Source organism: Odontesthes bonariensis, chromosome 11 (genome assembly GCF_027942865.1).
Source record: "Odontesthes bonariensis isolate fOdoBon6 chromosome 11, fOdoBon6.hap1, whole genome shotgun sequence".
In the NCBI taxonomy this organism is placed as follows: Eukaryota; Metazoa; Chordata; class Actinopteri; order Atheriniformes; family Atherinopsidae; genus Odontesthes; species Odontesthes bonariensis.
The window spans coordinates 21,445,861-21,456,714 of record NC_134516.1 but is presented as its reverse complement, the minus strand read 5'-3'; the positions used below and the strand labels follow the sequence as shown (position 1 = coordinate 21,456,714).

Below are 10,854 nucleotides of genomic sequence, written 5' to 3'. Positions count from 1 at the left end.
TTTGTTTCCCCTTGACATTGGCAATGTCCTTTGTTATTATTTCACCCTTTCAGTGACCAAAGTTACAATGATGACATCCAGCGGTAATATACAGCATTGATTTTGTACAAACAGGGCACCCTTCTGTTAAAAGAAAAAAAAAAAGAAAATCTGACTCGCACAACTATGAAGAAATAGGTCACCCCTATGCTGTGATCAGTTAAAGGCAACATAGTCATTCAAATATCATCAAATGTGACTACTTTGCCTTGTGATATGATAATACATTTACAGAGGTCAGTCCCTGAAGACACTGTAACTTCTACGCTTTGCATCATCCCCTGGCTATCGTCGCTTTTCTCACCAGCTGATTCCTTTGAGTTACATAACAAGATCCAAAATGGGAAAGGAAGCGGGAAGATGTTGTTGATCACGGTCCATCTGCCTTTAAGACAATATTATGTAAAACATCCCTGTCTTTTCTGCCAAGAGTTCTTCAGAAAAATGCTTCACAAAATATTTGTTTTACACCTTGACCTTCTAGACCTTCAAGGAGCCCTGAAGAAACAATACTGTGATGGTAATTCAGGGAAAGGGAGAAAAGACAACTGCTCCAGATGGTGACCTTGAACTATACTTTACTTTACGTCCATATGACAATAAAACATCTTTTTCTTCATATCCTAAAGCAAAAGAGAGGAAACGTATTTCCTGCCCACTAATATTCTTTTATATCAACACTACAAAAAAGTAGAAATCAATAGGCAGTTTTTAGAGTGTCACTTTAAGAACTAATAAGTGACCAATAAACCACTATGCTGTATAGCAATGAGCCATTTTTACATATATTATTCTAATACCCACCAGTAACATTACTCTTATCTTTCTATGGCTTAAAGCCATTGAGTTGGTTGAAAACTCCCTCGAGTCAAGTTAGCTCAGCAGTTTTTCCTCCCCCTGAATATATGTGTGGTAACTGGGGATGTCAGCAATCCAACTATCCATTATATTTCATGGTGTCAGTAAGTGAGCATTAGTGGGATACGTTTCTTAGAAAACAGCGTTTTAAGCTGCTAAAATAAAAATCCACTTTACACTTACAGCTATTCCTTACAGTTTCTATTCACACATTTTTACAACCCAAATTCAGCCCTCTAAAATATGTAGTATCTGGTCACCTGACATGTTCATCTTCTCTTTTTGCTATATTTTTGCTGTATTCATCTCTGATACTAAATGTTGCTCTCCTGCTGTGAAGTGTGGTGATGTGTGAACAACTGACTGTTGTCCCAACAGACAGTTTCATTGGCAGATAAAATGGGGCACAACGTGATGTGGTAACAGTGACCTGTAAGATTAATTTTCACTGCTTCCAAATGCCAGTAATGAACCAACCCCCCCCTCATTTTCTGCAGTACAGATGGGCTATATGGGTCAACATATGTGTCAGTGATTTCCATTCTGGTAAAGAGCTGACCCCCTGCTTGTGGATATTCAGCAGAAGAGAAAGCTGTTGACATAAACTTAAAAGCATCCTTGACCTGTTTGGTTCACATTCAAACTGTATACAGTGCACACCGGGGATGAGGGTACACACTGTGTCAAAACTGACATAAACTTCTCACAGTATCTCACTTTGGAGCATATTGATCTCATTAATTATCCTCTTTGATATACTTTGGAGGTCCTAAACTAACCCAAGCAGTCTGAAAGTAGGTTATAATCTCAAGGCAGGAAGGTAGACTTTTTCTACAATTTCCTTGTTGTCCTCGCTGCGGCTAACAACACTTAAACGTGGTAAAGCTTTTGTTTTGTTTCTTTGATTTTGTCAGTTTGGCCATTCTTCACTCACAAAAGTGGGTGGACAAGGCTGCTAAATCTGAAATATATTAAGATAGGTTTTCTGTCAACACAAGTAAAATTCGTATGCAGACTAAGATGTTCAGGCTGGACCCCTCCGCTGAAGGCTCAGAAGTGAAGATGATAGGGCCTTTTTCACTCAAGGCTCTTCAGCTCAGCCTGCTTTGTTAAGCATAAATATCTGGAAGCCATTACTGAAAACTGGAAAAGAGCAGGCACTTCCAAAAAGTGGCAAGTGGTTGGAATGTGTTTTGTTCTATCTATTGTATCATGATCAACAGAGTGGAGACTCGAATGCTCTCTAATGTCTTGCTTAAAATGATCTCTTTTGTCCACATTCACTAGAGGCAAGTTCAAGTGGATGCATCACGCTTGGTCAGGTTTATCACTTCAGTCACTTTAATAACAAGACATTTTAGTTTGGATACACAGCAGTGGCGACCTGTGGTTGAAGCAGAGTAGCAAACATAAACCAAAAAAATCTAGGATTTCATGCTTCCTCAGAATGGTTCTGGTTCAGTTTTAGGGAAAACAAATTGGCTTGTGGCAAAAGCAGAATATGACTAATTATTTTAAATTAAGTACTGCATAAAACCACAAAACAGGCAAATGTGCTTGACAACACCTCCTCCCAATCTTTGACAGCAAGGAATAAACTAGCAAAAGGTCGGAGCTAAAGGAACTGAAAAAAGTTTTGAGCATTGTGTTTGTACAGTTTCATGAAAAAGCAGAGGCGCACCCAAATGATTATTCGGCTGAGAACTTATTTGCTTTAGGCTCGACTGTAGATGCCGTTTAATCCCTCTAATTCAGGAACATTGGATATCTGGTCGCATTTGCCATAGACTGCCTCTACTGGTAACCTCCATATTGCATAGCATTAATTTAGCATGATTATAAGCTTAGAAATTATGTTTTTTTTCCTCTTAATGTTTGCATTGTTTACATATTATTCATGAATTATCTACAATGTTTTTCCTGTTACTGAAATGTAGACCGATGAAATATTGAGATAAGTGAGTCCTGTTTTAGCACACTCCGCAGTAGTATTCAGATGTAGACATTCACACAGTACTTGTTTTAGTTTAACATTATCACTATAATTTGAAAGGTGCCTTCACTCTACATTCTTCCCCACCATTCCCATCAATGCCGCTTATCACAGCTGTTACAGCTTTAATATAAAGTAGGCTCATTCTACTCCCACATCCATGTTGAAGCCATGAAAATTCACAAAAGGTTCTTTCATAGTGTGTTCCACTAAAGCAAAGAGAGGATGAAACCATGAAAAAGTAAAGTTCTTGTTGAGTTCAGAGTGTTGCAGCCCTCACAAAAAAAAAAAACAGGTTTGAAATGTCTTTAAATTTCCCATTGTAGTTAAATTTAACTTTGTTTAGAGTGCACAAACTCTACCATGTACAGAAGGTACCTTTTTTGGAAAAAAAAAATCCAAGATCGCACAAGCACAGGGCTTAGGCCTTCTCCTATGTGTCTTGCGGATAATCCTACCTCTTCCCTGGCAAACTAGCACAAATCAAGATTATCTCCTTATGTTTCCACAGGAATGAGGAGGAGAAGATGCAAAATCAGCCACACATCCTCTGTAATCTCTCTGAAGCATGAAATACTCGTCACTCAGAGTCATACAGAGTATGGCGCATTTAGTATTCAGTATAATCAGTTTTCTTTCGAGCACTGAAGCAGACGATGATTTGGTATGTCTGCCCTCATCAGCAGGTCTTGTGCTCCTTTGTGGAGCTTGATTTAGCTGCTGATCATGAAGGCCCTTAGACCAGCTTAGGTCATTAAAAAAAAAACTTTTGCACGGTCAACAGCGAGAGCCGATCTGCTGTCCTTCTGCAGAGTAAAGGCAAATGGGCTAATCTCTCAAATTTAGTCATATGGTTTCAACTCCAGCTCAAGATACACATTTGGGCTAGCTTTACAATGACTAAGTTATTCAGGCCTGGAGGAAGGAGATGGCCCTCTTTTATGCATGTTAAGTTTGTTTTATGCCATTAGCCTAGTTTGTGTGAATAAATCTGACTACTGACCCCTGGCTGATATTCAGCAATAGATTCATTTGAGACATTAAATAGAGGGCAGGAGGTGCCACAGAGTGAAGAGAAATGTTTTGAGGTTTTGACAGTTTTGAGTTTTAAATGTTTTGAAGCTTGGACTTCGGGTCATTCCTTCACACCATCTCTGCTGGGGCTACCAAAACAATCCAAATGCTCAACACAGTATAAATAACTCAGTTGAGTGTGATAGTCTGAGACACCTGTCAATCAAGCAAGCATGCCCACGGCATCTCTTCTCAACCATTACCATTTTATTGCGTATCTGTGACATCCAGGTCTAAGAAAACTCACCTGTTGATATTCTATCTTCATACTTTTAGACGTAGGTGTTCCAATTCTTGTAACCATGGCTACAAGTTTGAGGGTGGCTAGTATGAAAACACTACTCCAAAAATGGTCTCAGCACAAACTTGGAGAGAATTGGTTTCGTAATAGATATAAATAAAATTTTTGAATATGTACACTTGGTTCCATATTAAAACTATTTCAATTAGGTTCACTTGTACTCTTGTGGAACCGTTTGCTTTGGCAATTTAGGCTCAGACATACCTTGGACAATGATCAGGTAAATTGAAACCCAGGAAACTTCTCATTAGCTGCAGCTATAGCTTGCATTCAGGCTAAATTAGCTTTTTGGTTTAGTAAATGCTCACAACAGCGTAGACCTGCCATTGGGGTAGGCACAGCATAAACTAATCAGTTTTTTCTTTAAATTGGAAATTTTGGTAACCCTGCACGAAAAAAAACTGGTAAGCACATCACCTTCTGTTAGACCAGGACACCCTGGTTGCCTTAGTTAATGATCATGAACAGCTTTTCATTTAGGCGCCCACATTAGCAGGTTTGAAGCATATAAACTATACGACTGTAACAAGTACCCTACATGCAGCTTATAACTTGTGGCCACAGGACTTTCTCCAGAGAATTTTACATATCACATGTTTCATACATGATGTTTTACAGAAAATATACTGAGATAAAGGTCTGCTGATTCCAGTATTGACATATCAGCGTGTGAGCACCTGATGCGAGCCAATGTCCAATATACACAAGTTAGGGTTAGGAAAAGAGGTTAGGTCACTCGGTGTGACTCATAATGGGTAATGGCATAACTCTACTTGATTTTCAAATTGCTTCACTGAAGTCCCTTCAACTTCAATGATGTCTTCCAACTCCAAGAAATAAGATTCAAGGTAAACCGAATGCTGGAAGAGTTCACCGACTATCCGGTCTCGGGCAGTTCAATGATTCTCAGGGGGCCTCTACATCAGCTGTGACTAATCTTCACACATAAACATTGTAAATGTTTGACGGCTGTTGAACAGTTACAGAAAATTGGATAAGAGAGGAAGAGAAATAAATGATCTGTGTGATTTGGGCCTCATATGTGATCATATTACAAACAGTGAGTGCTTTTCTCAGTCACCGCTGTGACTAGCTTCTTGCTTTTTCAGTCTGTAAAAGTTCTCAACAGCATACTGGTCAGTTGCGTATATTCTGGTGTACCCATTCAGCACAGAAGAATAGTCCAAGTCTTGTTGGTTTGAAACCCATCCAAATGATCATTTCATAACCTGCCCTCATTCAGAATGTGTGCAGGATGATAGTAAGTACCAAAATACTAGCTCAGCTTACAAGAAGCCACGACTCAAGACCAGAGAAAAGCATTGGTTTCAGTTGTTGATCCAGTAAAACACAAAATTACTTTTACAGAAGTCTCTCATCCAGTTAAAGCAAGAAAGATCGAAACCACCTGGACTTTCAGTAAAAACATTGATCACATGGAGTGTACGTTCTGATTCCATGCACTTTTTAGGTCCTGTTTTAAAAAACAAGCAATGAGTAAATCAAAATGTTTGCTCTTTTTTGAGAATCCAGTTACAGCCTAAAAGTGCTCAAAGAGAATGTGTGGAGGTTCAGTTTCAAAACATCTGCTGCTCGGTGATGCTGTTCCCTTGGGTGACATCCACAAAAAGTTAAAAGCAGCCCAAAGATTGGAAAAACTGGAAACCTCTATTTGAATTGAGGTAATGTGCATTGGCGATTTATAGGCAAAAGACAAAATACGCAGTGTGATGTCTCCTGTAATCAGCACATGGCTGCAAGGTCAAAGTACTTCATTCATTCAATTAAAATGAATGACTTTCATTTTCCTTGTTTGAACTAATTTAACTGTCAACTTTTGGAAATTGGTTGGACACCCTAAAAGAGATCTATAAACATTTTCCAGGCCATATATGAATTGTTATTCATCATTTTCATTCCAATAAGGTGTGATAGGTGATATAATTTCCTGCCTGTCCATCCATCTGCTATGAATCAAACAGAGGGGCCAAAAAGCTCAATGTTCCACCTAATGGAAGCATGACTTTCCCAACCGCTGGACAAAGCATTTGGAGCGCCAGTTTCCTCAGCCCGCTTCACGCTTGCCTGAGCCTGAACACATGACAAGTAAAACCCGAAGGCACGGGTTGGTAGTGATGGGGGGGAGGTAAAGCTGAACAGGAGGAGGAGGGGAGATGCAGGAAAAGATCCAAAGTGTTTTGATTTGCGTATACGCTGCGTCTGTGGATGCATGAATCTGCTTCCTCTCTTTCTCACATTTCTTTTCCAACTCACTGTCTCCCGTTCCCTCTCACTTTTCTTTGCCTCTCCAGCTCTTTCTCCAAGGTTACCATTGTTTCCTCAGAGTGGAATCACTGCCTGCTTCTCCTCTTTTCTGTCCGAGGACCATGTGAGGCTCTTGAATGTAAGTGCCTCCTTTGTTGCTTAATTCACTTTCACTGGGGCTAGTCCTTTTGAGGCAGTAGGTTTTGGGTCTTTTTTTTGTTTTTTTTTGTTATCCTCGCAGCACATTCACAGTGGGATGTCATACATTGAAGGGGTGGAAAGGGGTCGGGACAGGGCGGGGGCAGTTTAGGGGATGATTACTCCATGCGGTCCCAACGTGGTAGTTGAATGCACGTGCATGTTGCTGTCATTGTTTCAGAGCAGCTTCTTATCTTTAGGTTTGAGCTTGGAACTGCTGCACGTTTTGTTAGTTGAATTTTGATGGGCTTTTCATTGTTTTTCTCTTAAATTCAAAATGTCTCATAACACGTCTGCAAGAGATTGAGTTCTGAGACATTAACAAAAAACACAAATAAAAAACTGACTTTAACTATGTAATATGAATGAAGGGTTTAAAAGGTTGATTGTTAGTTATACATAGTTTCAGCTAAAACAAATGCTTATTGCAAAGAAATATATTTTTAGTCCCTCTTTTTTGTTTTGTTTTGTTCTGCAATTTATAGGATGGAAGACATATGTTTCACCACTAGGTTGTTAACTGTACCATGCATGCACCCAGGAGGCTTTTGCGTATGCCAAATTATCATCCAATTTATTCTTTTTCTCCATGTGCATAAAATTGGACAAATTGCTTGTTTGGACCACAGTAGAATGAAAGCCAGTGTCCCACTTTTGAGCTACACGCCCTGTTTATTTATCCTAATGCTAAACCTTCTGCTAGTCTTTGTTTGTTGGATTTGTTCGTCTCTAAACTCAGAGCACTGAAAAATACATCCTATGAGACATCTTAAAACAAGCAAAGGTACACATTGCAACTGAAGCTGTCAGATCTTCATATGAAGAAGTAAAAGTAATTAGACACTTTAGGCTGGATCTTATTCCCAACATGTCAGTACTTAGTCAGGTCCCTAAAACTAACAAAATAGTGAATAAGAGCAACTTTAAACAGCAGCTAAAGTCTTGACTGGTACAGCACCCAGTAAAGGTACTTCAGTGGCTGTACTGTACTCTTCAGGTGGAAAAATGAGTCTCACGCAGGATGCAAACCTTGCTCTTCAGGACCTAACTTTTTAAGTGGACTTCATAATGCTAAACTTGGTGCAATGGGAAAGGACACCTTGTATGTATCATAGAATCATATTGAAAAAAGGCAGTTTTTCCACCATGCTGGTCAGAATCGGTTGAAATTTAAAGTAAGATGTGCCAGCTATTTTGTTCCTTTTCATTTTGCTCAATAATGTAAGCAGTCGTTTGAAAGCACACTCATACTCAGTTTGATTAAAAGAAGAGATATGTTTCTGATTCCTTTGCAATATAACTTTGGAGTCTTGTGTATTTCACATAAAATGTTTAATTGAGCAGATCATTTTCCTAACCTGATAACCTCCACCAACATATTGATGTAGTTTTTGCTCTTTCGCTCGATGATTGGCTAGATTAAGGTTACACAGACACATGTTTATACATAATGATTTGCAAAGATTTAAAAACTTAATTTAAAATCAAGAGTGATGAGTAGTTCTTTCAAGTCTGCAGAAACTAAAACAAAATTTTAAACCTTCAATGATCCCCCACTGCAACGCAATGTGTTGAGGTAAAATGAAACCGACATGGCCAATAAATAATACAATAGTGTATATATGCGTTTATGAATAATGAACAACTTTGCAAAGTTATGTTTTTAACATGGACATCTATTGTAATCTTGTTTTTTCTTTTATTCAAGTTTTTAGATCACATTTGCAAGTGCCTGTTTTAGACATCAGTGTGGGCGTGTTGCTGAACTTTTGACACCGCAGCAATGCGTTCTGTGTTCAGTTTGTCAAAGACCTGCATACAAAACACACACACAGCTCTAAATATTGAATAATGATCTGAAATGCATTTAGCTACTGGTGCAGCAAGTTGTTTATCTGTGGCTGACTGAGCAGCATGAATCTTAAACTTGCTGTACTGTGAGATAAATTAAGCATCTTTGCTGTGGATTGAGCCTGCACTTTTCTTCTAGAAATGTTCAAGTTGGCACTTCATTTTATGTAATTCTAGTTATGAGATAGCATCATTTGACTCACAGCAGCGCAGTTTTTTTTTTTGAGGAATTCTGTATTTATGACATGCTGAAGGCACTTCAGAAGCTGCTTATCTCTTGCGATAGGATTTTCTGGATTCCAAGTTGGACACTAACCTTTAGCTTCAGGACGGATGAAACGCTTTGCACATTGCTTACCGTGCCAACGGTTTCAGGTAACTGTGGTCATGTAGGGTTTCGTAGTTCACAACATCCGCAGCCTACTCCTTCCCCATTACGGATTCCTTCCACTCAATTCTCTTATCAGTGCTGACATGTGGAGGAGGGAAATGTTGGATGAATTAAGCAGGATGTGACAGTTGCATACCTGGAGCTACTGGCGCTGAGCTAAAATGAAGTAAAAAAGTGTGTGGAGGAAGGTTTTTGTTACATGACAATAACCGGGAGCATTCATGTGAGTGGAGGAGTGAAGGTGTTGGAGAAAACTCAAGAAATCAAACATAAATATGAAAATATGAAGGAGAGGGATTTGAGTTTCTGAAGGACAACATTTCATCACCCATTTCCTTCCTTCTGTAGTCTCAATGATTTTTCTTGCTTCTGCCAGAAATATGAAAAATATTTCCAATTAAAAATGAGCATATTTTAAATACTATTTTTGAGTATTTAAAGAAACTCTAAAACCTTTCTTTTGAAGCCCTTGCCTTTAGTAGTTTGCACAAATTATTTTCAGTTATAACTCCCTCCTTAACATATTTCAAGCCCAGCAGGGTGTCAAACTAGGAGGCCTTGGCATCACTGGCTGCCAGTGTGTCGAATCTTTTTCATGCCCAGCCAAACCCCCGCACATTCCAGCTATAAAATCCCATCCATCTTGGCATTCACATTTCAGCTCTCCAAAAGCCCAACTCTGGCTCAAAGCCACTTCCTTCGCCTTGTACCAAAGCTGAAGAAAAGGAGTTTGAATAGAGAGAAAAGACAGAGGGGTGAGTTTGGAGTAAAGTGGGAGGGAGTTTCAATGGAAGTAGAGGCAGTTTATTTGCAGTGGTCTCCTTTCATCCACCCTAGGGGTACTGGCCCATGTGAATGGGGTGGTTTGTTTTACGGGTGACCAAACATGGCACTTGAATGTTAATCTGCATAATGACAAAGCCTGAGAGAGCCAGAGACACTTGGTGATGAGATGGGCAGTGAACTAGTCAAGTGCTCTTTTCGGTTCCATCCCCACCAAACAGACAGCTTTTGTGAGTCTGCGCCTTGGCTGTGTTGTGATTCAGCTTCTGTCAACATACTGTTTATCTGTGCTAGCAACCCCAAGACAATCTTAGTGTCAAAGTATTGTTTAATGTGCTTGGAGGCTTGTATAAAAAGCACTGTCTCCATAACAGCCAACAGTGTGGGTGATAATGAAGTAAAATATGCTAATATAGTCAGAGATAGCAAATATTAATAGTACCTTAAATTGATGTGTAACTTAAGTGAGATTGACAATTTACATCGCCAAAATGCTGCCCTGCCATGCTTATAATCTAGCCATTTCCCAGGTTGATTTGCCATTTAGCATTCCAAAGCTGTGTGCCATTCTGTTTTAACTTTATGCAAGACTCACTTGTTACAATAGCCAAAGCATCTGCCTCATTTGAGGAGTGCTTACTACCTGTCGCTAGCATAATTACATGACATACAGGTGAATAAGTCATGTTTGTTGTGAACCTACTACAAGGTATTAAACTGAGTTTGTGAGGCTGAATCCACACAGAAACCAGTCCTGCTGTTTAAAGAAAGCTTTGTAGAGCTATAAGTTTGGATTATAAGCTATTAATTTAGTTGGGAATTGGCACTATAAAAATAACATTGAACTGAAAAGAATACTTTGAATCAAGTATTGCTCTACTGAACCACCATACAGAAGTGGCACGTTCACAATTATTTTATTTTATGTTCAGTACTTTGTCGCTGCAACAACATTTACTTTGGCACATTGGAGCACACTTACAGGACATATAGCACACTGTTCCCACTATGTTATTTGTCTCATCCAGTTGCTGTATTTTACAATTTCACTTACAACTTCTTGTGCCTCTCATTCCTCCAGACTGAATAAGGTACTTTAAC

General features: G+C 39.1%; 1 protein-coding gene across 1 annotated transcript in view; it reads left to right on the top strand.

The window, feature by feature from the left end:
* Positions 1-6,498: 6,498 nt before the first annotated feature.
* Positions 6,499-10,854, top strand: part of LOC142391800 (E3 ubiquitin-protein ligase Midline-1-like) — a 56,519-nt gene continuing 52,163 nt past the window's right edge. Inside the window, exon 1 of the mRNA XM_075477874.1 lies at positions 6,499-6,669. The gene's annotated coding sequence lies outside the window, so the exon portion shown is untranslated. The remainder of the gene's footprint in view (positions 6,670-10,854) is intronic.